Source organism: Propithecus coquereli, unplaced genomic scaffold (genome assembly GCF_000956105.1).
Source record: "Propithecus coquereli isolate 6110/MARCELLA unplaced genomic scaffold, Pcoq_1.0 Scaffold185, whole genome shotgun sequence".
In the NCBI taxonomy this organism is placed as follows: Eukaryota; Metazoa; Chordata; class Mammalia; order Primates; family Indriidae; genus Propithecus; species Propithecus coquereli.
Window position 1 is genome coordinate 3,531,457 of NW_012143301.1, and position 11,679 is coordinate 3,543,135.

Consider the following 11,679-nt stretch of genomic DNA (forward strand, 5'->3'; position numbering starts at 1 on the left):
CATGGCGTCAGCCTAGCTCACAGCAACCTCAAACTCCTGGGCTCAAGCGATCCTCCTGCCTCAGCCTCCCGAGTAGCTGGGACTACAGGCATGTGTCACCATGCCCGGCTAATTTTTTCTATGTATTTTTAGTTGGCCGATTAATTTATTTTCTATTTTTAGTAGAGACGGGGGTCTCGCTCTTGCTCAGGCTGGTTTCGAACTCCCGAGCTCAAACAATCCGCCCACCTCGGCCTCCCAGAGTGCTAGGATTACAGGTGTGAGCCACCGAGTTCGGCCAGCACTGTTCTTCTTAAAATAGAAAGTAAATGACCCGCCTGGAGGATAACACATTGTTCAATGTAAATGGTGCTTCCTAGGTTGGAGCTATGTAGCGTTGAATCTGAATCCGACCCACCATCCTGAATTTGGTGTTTATTATTCTCAGTTGTATATTTTACATATTATATATTTTCATAGATTTTCCTTGTTTTGAATTTATATGAACAGCATCACTCTTTATGAACTCTTCTGCAACTTGCTTTTTGTGAACTCAACCTTATGCTTCTGAGATATATTCCTATTAATGTCTTTAGCTCTAGTTTTTCATTTTAACTACAGAATAGTATTTCACTTATTCAATTTATCTATTTATCCATTCTCCTTTTGATGAACAGTGAGAGGTTTTTTTCCTTCCCACTTTTTTGGATGATAGCATTGCAAGTATGCAATAAGTGTTAGCTATTATTATGTCTTGTTTTATATTCAGTACATTGGTGAGCAGTACCTTTTCCATGCTCCTTCTTGTGTGCCTTCTGTAAATCAGTATCTAAAAAGCTAAAAACTACATTTATCAGACTCGCACAGCAAGAGACGCACATATGATTTAGGTTTGCCAAAGGACAAACAGGAAAGGTTTTCAGCCTGGAAACAAGATAGACGTTGCCCTCCTGCCATTTCTGCTCTGCTGTTGATGCAAGATCACAGAGGTATGTATGGACAGCAATGGCAGAAGTCCTAATGTACGAGGCATAGTGTATCCATTTTGTCACTGTGACTTGTTGTGGATCTGCTGTAGGTCTGAACTGGCAGCAGCAACAACTTTCTTAATGGTGTGACCGTTTCCTAACTGTGGCAGAATCTTGCTCATGGTAGTGGGTGGTTTAGTTCTATGGCTAGCAGCTTCCCGATCATAAAAGAGATGGCCTCAGTAGTCTGTTCTGTAGTGTTTCCTTAGAAGTCATATCTGAAAGCTCCACTGAGAGTCTATTTTTTCAACCTCCTAATGATTTAATTTAATACCCTATAATTAGAGATGGATTTACCACGAAGCTACTGAAGCTGAAGACTTCAGAGACCCTCATTGCACAGGCCCATGCCTGGTCATGTATTTTGATAAAAATTGCTAAAGTAAGATATCTTAATTGCTATAAATGAAGGCTATTGTCTCTTTTCACTAGAACTTCCCTCTCATTTATACTTTCATTTGTTTCCAGTGCTGATGGAGTGGCCTCAGGCATTTGGGGGATCCAGCTACGAAAAAAATTGAGTATATGTTTAGCTAGGATTAACAGACATATTTGCATGTTTGCACTCATTCCTAGTGCCTACTGTGTGGAATCACCTACATTCATGGCATGAAGGGACAGATCTAGAGATCACATTGCACCAGAAGAGTGGGCAGTGGAGAAGCAACAACGTTTAAAATTGACGGAGCCAGAAACTAATCTGTGGAAAACTCTTCCAAATCTTGTAGCTCATATAAAAAAGAAATTTGACATGGATTTTCAAATTTTGGCAATAAATCTAAAAATTTACATGGCATTATCAGTAATGAGTTGTAAAAGTGAAAGAAATTTTCTATACTATCGATAATAATAAAAACTTTGTTAACCCACAAAAAATGATACTAAAAAGTCATTCTCAGATAAAGAGGCAATTAAAAAGTGTATGAGGCAAAAAAAGTAGGAAAAATACTCTAAAGGTATATTGAGCATTTGATTAATAAAATATTATACATATAATTTTTCTGAATTTGTGATATTTGTGGTAAATATCAGCTTTTTAGAATTTGTAATTTGTTGTACTTTATTTTCTCATTATGAATAAACTTGAATTTCATACCTGATTTCTCATTTGTAATGTGTTATGTATTCTTTTTCCTAAAGATGCTCTCAAATTTTGTTTTAAATTCATGTCCTCAAACAATTAGATCCTCCTCTGCTAGTAATAAATTGATTGCTTAAACTAGCTAAAGTGGATTCTGTTCTATGCAATGGAATTCTAAATTAGTAAATTAGGTAATTAGTATTAAGCGTGGTTGCATATAAGAGAGTTTCAAGGAAATCGACCTCTAGAATCAATTATCTCACCTAGGTGGGTTTGAAGGCAATGATAACCTCATTAGCAACAGATGATAACCTCTGCTTGCCTGGGACAAAGTACTTACCAAATGGAAGACTTTGGCAGACCAGCTGGCTGTGGCACAACCCCCTATAGGGGAATGACAAATAAAAGAAATGTGGAAGGAATTGGCTAATTCTAACTGCATTGGAGAGTTTTTAAAAAAGAAAATGATCAAGCTCCACATTTTAAATTCTTAGCTCAGTGCATAATCAGAGGACCAGAAAACTTTTATAATTTCCCTAAAATAATGGCTCTCAAACTTCAACATTCATTAGAATCCCTGGAAGGGCTTGTTAAAGTATAAACTATGGGTCCCCGACCCCCAGAGTTTCTGATTCAGTAGATCTAGGATGGAGCCCGAGAATTTATTAATACATTTCCAGCCCATTTCAAGGTGATGCTAATGCTATTGGTCCAGGGACCACATTCTGAGAACCTCTGCCCCAAATGAATGTCTTACCTCTTGTACCTACAAGCAGATATAACTAAAAATCAGATATAGCAGTTTGCTGAAATACCACTTAAGTTAAATTCACAGCCTCATTTGATCTCTTCTTATGTGAAAGTTAGCACATTAATTAGGAAAGCGTGGAACACTATGAATGAGAGTGCAGATATTTGAATGGATTTAGATACTCTGAGTACCTAAACCTCCAGACCGCACCGAGCATTCCATTTCCAGCAAATACAGCCCCTCCCACTCCTGTCAGTGAAATCTGCCATGCTTGAGGTTCCAATGCGAGTGCACCTGCAGTAATTACCATGAAAGAAGACGCCAGTTCTCCTTAGGCTCCATCCTTCCACTCCTCATTCACACCAGGCATTGATTCAGGTCCCAGCAGACCCCAGAGATGTAAGTACAAAGTCTGACTAATGAGAAGAAACTTCACATAAAAAAATAATCTTAAGATTTTGCTAAGTTGTGTTGGCATATTTACGTGCTGAGTAACCATAGAGGTGCAATGTGGTATCTATGGCAGAGTGAGTGAGATTTACATGTGCGGAGGCTACAAAGCTACAAGAAATTTCCCTTCTCCTTTACAGCCAAGTTCTGGAAGTGATTTAGATTCTGCCAATCAGATGAATTCAAGAAGATTTGGGAAACAGAAGTGAGACAGCGACTGCATTTCTGCTTTTTCTGTGCTCTCTGCAGGAATGATCATGGAGTCAGTGCTGGCTGAGTCCCATGGGCTAGTCATGAGCTTTGTGAGTGTCAAAAGCCAGGGCAGGATCTCCGTTTTGTTGGTGTGGATTGTAGCAGGCATGGCATTGATCCGGATTCAGCTACAGTGGCAACAGTTTTCTGATCATGGCAGCTGAATTCAGATAGGGGCAGAGTGTGATATGAGCTGAAAAAGGAGAGAGGCCTAGTGGTCCACGTCAGATTGGGCATTTGGACTTGATTCTTTACCTCCAAAAGGTTTTATGCCAGAAGTGACACAAACAATTTGTGATTTTTTAAAAAACATGTTAAATACCTTAAAGAAGGCACAATGTTAGAATTTCATTAATAAAGCAGAAATCAAAGTAAAGATTTTCATAATTACCTTCATTAAAATTATTCTCAGAGGCAATAAATTTCTCACCAAAGTTTAAATTTAGCACAGAACCAGAACAGCAGAGAAGAAAGAGCATAGCCTTTGGAGAAATTCAGATCAGACTTTCGTCTCAGCTCCTCAAATTACTGGCTGTGCAATTTATGTCATTGCTATGAGTCTCAATTTCCTCATCAATAAAATGGGAATAGTATTTGTTTATAGGCTTTTGTTACTACAATTTGTCTATCAACAAGAGCCCACCTAAGAAATATCATTAAACTTGGCCCAACTAGCTGGCTGTGACAACCAAAAGCCCTTCCACAACTTCCTATAACTTCCAGTAACTTATGACCCTGTGATTCTCTCTACTTTTACGTTTTTTCATCTACCAGGATATCTCAGCATATCAATCTGGAAGGAATCCCAGCCCCTTTGCAGTCTCACCAAAAGTTTCCTGGACCAAACCTTGCATAACTTTAATAAATGCACTCAAAATTGGACAGAGGGTCCCACAGGGAGGGATTATATTGAAAATTTCAGCCTTCCAACATCACTGGTTCCTCTTCCTGTCTTCCTCTTCCTACTCCCCTTTTCTTTCTAGTTCAGCAAGAATGGAAAAAAAAAAAACTTAACTCCACTTACTAAAGGTAGTTCTGTCCACAACTACATTCTCTCACTGTCTCCCATTATCAGTCATCAAAGTATCTTTCTGATAGAGATAGTTCACCTTTTTTAAGATAAATTCTAATGAGTAATATTTTCTTCATATCATTATATGAAGATTTCAAAATCATCTAGGTACAAATATTAGGTACTAGTAATATCAATATAATTATTATTCATTGCTGCAGATATATTGTTTCTTAATATGTAGAAAAACATGACTTTAACCCTTTACTCGGGGTTTTCCTAAAGCAGAACCATACCCTTTGTCAGACAGAGTGTCTCTAACCCAAACCAGACAATGGCTGTATTGGTTAGGTTTGTTGCAGAAATAACGAACCTCAAATGATAATGGCTTCCAAATAAAGGTTTATTTTCTTCATTAACTTTTCACATGGGCTCCAGGTCAGGTGCCGATGTGTTTTTGGCAGTGGGGAGGCTATGGCTCTGCTCCATATATCTTCACATTCTGGGACACAGGCTGAAGTTGTAGCCTATATGTGGGACATGCCATTCTAATGGCAGATGGAAACAAGGGCCAGAGTCAAATACACAATGGCTTTTAAATCTTCTGCTCAACCATGACACATACTATGTTCACTCACAGTCTACTGACCAAAGAAGTCCCGTTGCCAAGCTCAATGTCAATGAGACAAAGAAATAGAGAAACTGAATAAAAAATGAATAATGGCTGGACCTATGCAATAGAACTCTGACTCACAACCTCTGCAGCAACCAGCCCAGGAAGCCAAACCACAACCTCTGCAGCAATTGGCCCAGAACAGTCAGGACTTCATCAACGACTGCCAAGTTCCCTATTTTTTGTCCCAGCTTCCAACTCAGGCACAACCAGAGAAAGCAAAATATGCTCTCCTAACCAATCACATAACATGCCCCACTTCCAGTTAGCCTGCTTGAAGTGTCCCCATGCCAACATCCTCCAATCAAAGCAGACCTGAAGCCTTCCCTGTTTTTCACTACAAAGCCTTCCCGCTCTCCTGCCTGCCTTTGAATCTCTAAGTGCAAGTGATGGTGATTGAATCCCTTGCAATACAGAAAACTCTGAATAACCTCTGTTTGTTCTCATTTGGGTGGTTTTTGCTTATTTCCACAAAACATACCCTTCCTATGGTGGCAGGGTGGGGTGGGGAGGGTTACTGCAAATCACAAGACATTGAGTGAGGATGAATACTCTTATTTGAGGGAAGGGGAGAATAAATAGAAAAGGAAAATAATACAGTCTTCTATAGTCCACCCTTGGGATCATGAAGTGTTGCTTTCCTCCCTTCCATGTGTGAAATTCCATCCAATTGTGAGAGTATGCTTGAAGTCCAGGATTTCCAATACTCTTTATTGCAGGTCTGGACATGTCTACTCTTTCTCCAGAGACATATGGACTAAAACACAAGTTATATACCCAAGATAGAATAGTGACTCAAGAATAAGATAATGGTAACAAAGGGTAACAAACATTCTTCAGAAAAGAGAAGAATTCAAGGTACACAGCAGTCACTTATCAATAACAATTCTAAAATTCCCCTGGGCAAATATTGCAAAGGCCTCTTCTTCTGTTTACAAGAAGTGCTCCTTGATTGAGCTCCAGTTCTGCTTCTTGGAAGTAGTTCTCCTGTCCATTTTTCTCCATGGCTTTGGCTCTACCTTCTGGGAGGTCCTACCTTTTTCATTATCCTCCTTGGCTACATCTAAAGAAGTCACTGGAGAATATGTTCTTCATTGTGCCTGAATATTTTTATCAACCTCCTTCCTACCTATAGAGGATTAGGGACCCAAGAGTTTACTTTTGTCTTGAACAGTCATCCTCTCTTTCTTTCTCTCTCTTCCTCTCTCTCTCTCTTTCTCTCTCTCACACACACGCACACACACACACCACTGTTAGCTTTATATCTATTTGATTCCTGTCAAATCCATGTGTGCTATGATTTAAATGTGTCCTCCAACATTCATGTGTTGGAAACTTAATCCCTAAAGCAACGGTGTTGACAGGTGGTACCTTTAAAAGGTGACTGGCTCTGCCCTCATGAATGGATTAATGTGGGTTAGTTATCTAGTCTCTGGTCTCTCATGCCCTTTTGCCCTTCCATCTTCCACTCTGGGACGACACAGCAAGAAGGCCTTCACCAGAGGCAGCCCCTTGATCTCAGATTTCTCAGCCCCCAGAACAATGAGCCAAGTAAATTTCTATTGTTTATAAATTACCCAGTCCATGGTATTATGTTATAGCAACACAAAACGGACTAAGACAATGTGCCAATAGCCACAACTGCAATTTTTGTGAAGACCCACTCTAGTTTTAACAAGTATTAAATAATTTGGAGCTTATCAGTGTTTTATAGGATAGGCATGCCCTTATCTCTTTCCCCTGGGCCATCTTTCCAGATTAAAGGATTTATTTTGGAGGGAATGTATCTATTTAGAGATTTTAACAAAGAATGTGGTAGTCATACCCCTAGATTGATTTTTTGCCCCAAGGTTGAATTTTAATTGACCTTTGTTTCAATTTTATCTTTCACTAGTAGATAAGAGTAATGGTTGCATATTTCAGCCCTGTAAGTCTCAACAGGCTCATCTCTTCTTTATAGTTTCTTGTCAAATGCATCTATTAACCACGGCACTCCAGTGACATTCCGTTTCACTAAACCTAAAGCCACAAGTATGTTAATTATATTATCTGTCTTCAAATTGTGGACAGCACTTATACCAAATATTCACTATTCCATATCATAGATTGCCATTTTTTTGTGTGTTTAGTTAAAGTGTTAGGTACATAGCCAGGATCTCTGGCTCAAAGGGGACAAGGGTGCTCTGCTTTGGCGCTGTCTCAAGCAACTGCCCCACCTGGGAAGAAGGATAAGGGCGGATACTCCATTTGGTGGTTGACCCACCCTTAATCCTATCTCGAACAACTGTTACACCTGGGGAAGGAGAAAACACTTTACCAATCTGGGAATTCCTCAGCCTACGCTTAATGGGATTTGGAAAGTGATCTAGAGTAACCTAAGGCTAATTATTATGTTGTTAGCTTAAATCTACATTGTGGTTCATCCCCCCCAGGTAGGGCTTTTAGAGAAGGAGCTCACATAAGCAGATGCAACCTTGAGAACACCTGTTAATCATTTGGTAACATCCCACTCCTCCTGAAAGGCCTCCCCTAGACCAGGCCAATAAAAGGAAACAACTCAAGAATTCCCAGAAAGAGAGTCAGTTAGTCAGTAAGTCAGTGAGTCAGTCTGTCTCTTTCCACTTGTGGAGACAGACCTGTTTCACTTTATGATAAAAAGCTACTCCTGTGAAACTGCTTCCTGCTGGTGGTCACTCCATTGCATGGGCCTTCCTTGTGATTTTTTTTTCCAAGCAAGGAGCCAAAGAACTAGGATAATAGTCCACCAAGAGGCTGGACCTGACACTTTGGTGTGTCTGGTCATTCTTCATCCAAGAGTAACCAAGAACCAAGAGCAGACTGCCACCCTGACAAAAATTTCCTTGTTACACACTGACTAGAAGCCAATGCTACATCTTTTAGGGGTTTTGTTATGCAGCATTCCACTCCTGATACCAATTTCTGTATTAGTCAGCTTTGCTCTAATAATAAATGATCCCTCAATCTCTGTGGCTTATAAAATAAAGATTTATTTAGTACTGATGTTACATGTAGGATACAGATAGGCGGTGACTCTATTCCACACAGCTTCTCATTCTCAAACCCATGCTGGAGAAGCAGGTCCTACTCAGGGCATGCCATCCTCATGGTAGATGGAAGAAAGTATCACAGCCAACCATTTAACAGCATTTATTACATCTGTTCAAATACAATTGGCCAAAGGAAGTCACATGGCCAAGCCCAACACCAATGGGACAAGGAAGAATATTCCTCCATGGGTGGGAATTGCAATGGATTAAAATGTGCAATCTTCTCACAAGAGAAAGAAAAGCAAATTATTGGAGATGTAATCAAATTGACCACTATGGTAAAGAATAGAATTATTCCAGGAATATGTTTTTGTCTCTTGATATTGACAAAGCAAGAGAATAAATAAATGAGTTAAAATCCCTGCTAAACTTTGTTGTTTGCTTGTTTGTAATCATAGCTTCCAGGAACTTTAATTTCTATTAGCAAGAAACCAGTCTTGTTCTCTCCCAGAGAACAGTGATGACTGCCATCTCCATTTGGGTATAGTTACAATTTGTACTGCCTTACATTTGTTCCTGCTAAAACTAGGAGGAGGAGGAGAAAGAGGAAGAAAAAGAAGAAGAGAAAGAGGAGGGGAGAACAGACTATGTGTGTAACTTGGTTTTGCTCTCAATTGCTTTGTTTTCATAACCTCTCTAGTCATATATAAATGTGTAATATTCCATGTGGAATAAAGGAAAAATTGTTCCCCAACAACTCTGCTCACTTTGGATTCCTAAGACCACCAAGACCGGGGAACACTGGGTGGCAATGGAAGGGTAGGATTACAGATTCCACCTTTCAGGGATAGAAACCTATTTCTCCCTCCTGCAGCCTAACTCTCACCAGCAGACTAGGCCAATTTCTAGGATAGCATGAAGATAGTAAGGCCACATCTACCCCAATAATAAAAGTTCTCAAAGTATAAGAGTAATCTGCCCTACAGATCAGTAGCTAAATGGCCAATTGCCCTCCGTATTACCATTTTTCTATGGTCCAATGTTAGGAGCAGAGACTCAATCTTTCCTCTTAGAGCAGCTGCTAACTTACATGAGCCTTTGTGCCAAATAGGAAAAAGGTGTCCCCTCGATGTAGGCAAATTAGAAAAAACACCCCCACCACCATTGGTAAAATTTTTAAAATGTCCCCCCATCTTTGATGAAATAGTGAAAGCTCCCCCTCCCACTGAGCGAGAGCACATGGCTTAGTTAAAGAAAGTAGCATTGTGGAAAGAAAAAAATGCACCCCCTTGCTTCCAGCAAACATAGCCCTTAGCCAGGGTTTTGGCTTGGCAAGTGCAGCATGGCTTTGATTGTAGCCCCTGCTCACCCATTGGACCAGGTGCCTTTGTTCAGTGCACAAAAACACAATTATGAGTGACGGCCCTGCATTTGACATTAAGCATGGGATGCAAAAAATCTCATGTAAAACTTGTCCAAATGTATATTTCCCCCAATAAATTTCATTCTCAGTTTCTGCGGACCAGTGTTGAGTGGTTTAATTAAACTCTACACTGACGTGAGCCAGTCACTTACATCCATTCTCTATTGAGAAAGGAGCCTTAGGGAACTTAGTGGTTTGAGCACAATAAGACCTTTCTCTTCCATGTAGGTAATAATATGTCATGTTTAGTGCCCTCCAATGGAGTTATTTATATACTTTCTTAATGCAGAAACAAGCCGGTGGGCTGGGGCTTGGAGGTATTTTCTTTCTCTCTCTTTCAGTATCATTTTGCATTTTATTCTCCTTTCTGGTTCAGTCTTCCACATTTAGATCCTTACCTTTTCCTGCCAATTGTCAGTAACCGTATACTTGAAAATGTTTGCAGGATTTTCTCCAGACACCTGCTGTCAACTACCACACGTAGGAGGCTTGCACAGTAAATGGCTCTCATTAGAGAGATTTGCCATATGCTATCATAAAGAAGCCATTCTTCAACTCCTGTGCTTCGCACAGCATCATACTCGGCAGTGCAAATGTGCAGATTATTTAATGTTTCACAGCACTCACATATAGAGTTTTAACAAAAAATGCTCAGCAAACCAGGACTATTTACTTTTGGGAGAAGCCAGTGTCAAAGTATTGCAGCAGCATGAACTATTACGTGGGTTCTAATTTTTCACGTGTGTACAGTATCCACTCGGGCAATGTGTGTGTGCTCAAAGTGCAAAAAGAGTGGCTGGTGACTTGTTTACCTAGTCACAGTATAAGCAGTTATGAATAATGTAGGACCACTCATTAGAAGCCACACGAAGTTCAGAAGGTAGAAGATAAAAATAAATACACCAATGTTTTTTAAAAACGTGCTCAGCCGTAATATTTATCAGGATAATTTGAAAATCGACTTTCTAAATAACAATTCTTTTTAAGTTGTTAAAAAAAGAGGAGAATCAATGTGGTTCGTCGTGGCAATGCAGCTAAAGTGAGTTTATACGACTTTAATAAGATGATTTATAAGTTCTCACTCCATTGTGATCCTCCCGAGGATTCTCAGATGAAGTGATCCACAGACGGATGCGCTCCAGGTCTTGTCCTTTTCAACTTTATTTGATGTGAAGATAAAAGAGGGTGTTTTCAGTTGTAGGTAATAAAGATCTCAAATCAAACTAACCAGAATAATAAAAAAAGAAATCATCTCCACAACAGGATTTGCATTGTGAAAGGTGGAAAAAAAAAAAAGAAATTATCTCTCATAATAAGAGGTTCAAAAGCAGGGAGCTGATTACGTCCATGGCTAATAATGCCATCACTACTAATCTTTCTCTCCACTAGTGTTGGCTTTATTCTCAGGCTAATTACAAGATGACTTTGGCAGTTCCAGAGCTCATGTCCTAACAAAATACAGATGATAGACTTTCTCTTCTGCAGCTCTCTCTTAGGAGTAAGAAGATGTATCCTAAAGGCTCTCCCACAAGCTTCCATATCTCATTCCTAAATCACCAAACCACCACTGGCAAAAGGAATGAGATGACTCTGTGACAAACCAGACCCTATTGGAGCTGCACAGGCATTAGTTAGTCTTAGGCACATGGCTGTATGATGTGGAAGGTATATTTTTACAAAATTGGGTTTCTGATAGAAAAGAAGAAAGAGGAAGTGGATGCCAATTGAGGAACCAATATGATCCTCACAGATAGCTAAATCTGCAAGTAGTTTAAGAAATATTAGTAAAAGTATCTCCAAAATTATTACTGAAATCTTGATTATAAAAACAAAAGCTCAGGCCGGGCGTGGTGGCTCACGCCTGTAATCCTAACTCTCTGGGAGGCCGAGGCGGGTGGATTGTTTGAGCTCAGGAGTTGGAAACCACCCTGAGCAAGAGCGAGACCCCGTTTCTACTAAAATTAGAAAGAAATTAATTGGACAACTAAAAATATATAGAAAAAATTAGCCGGGCATGGTGGC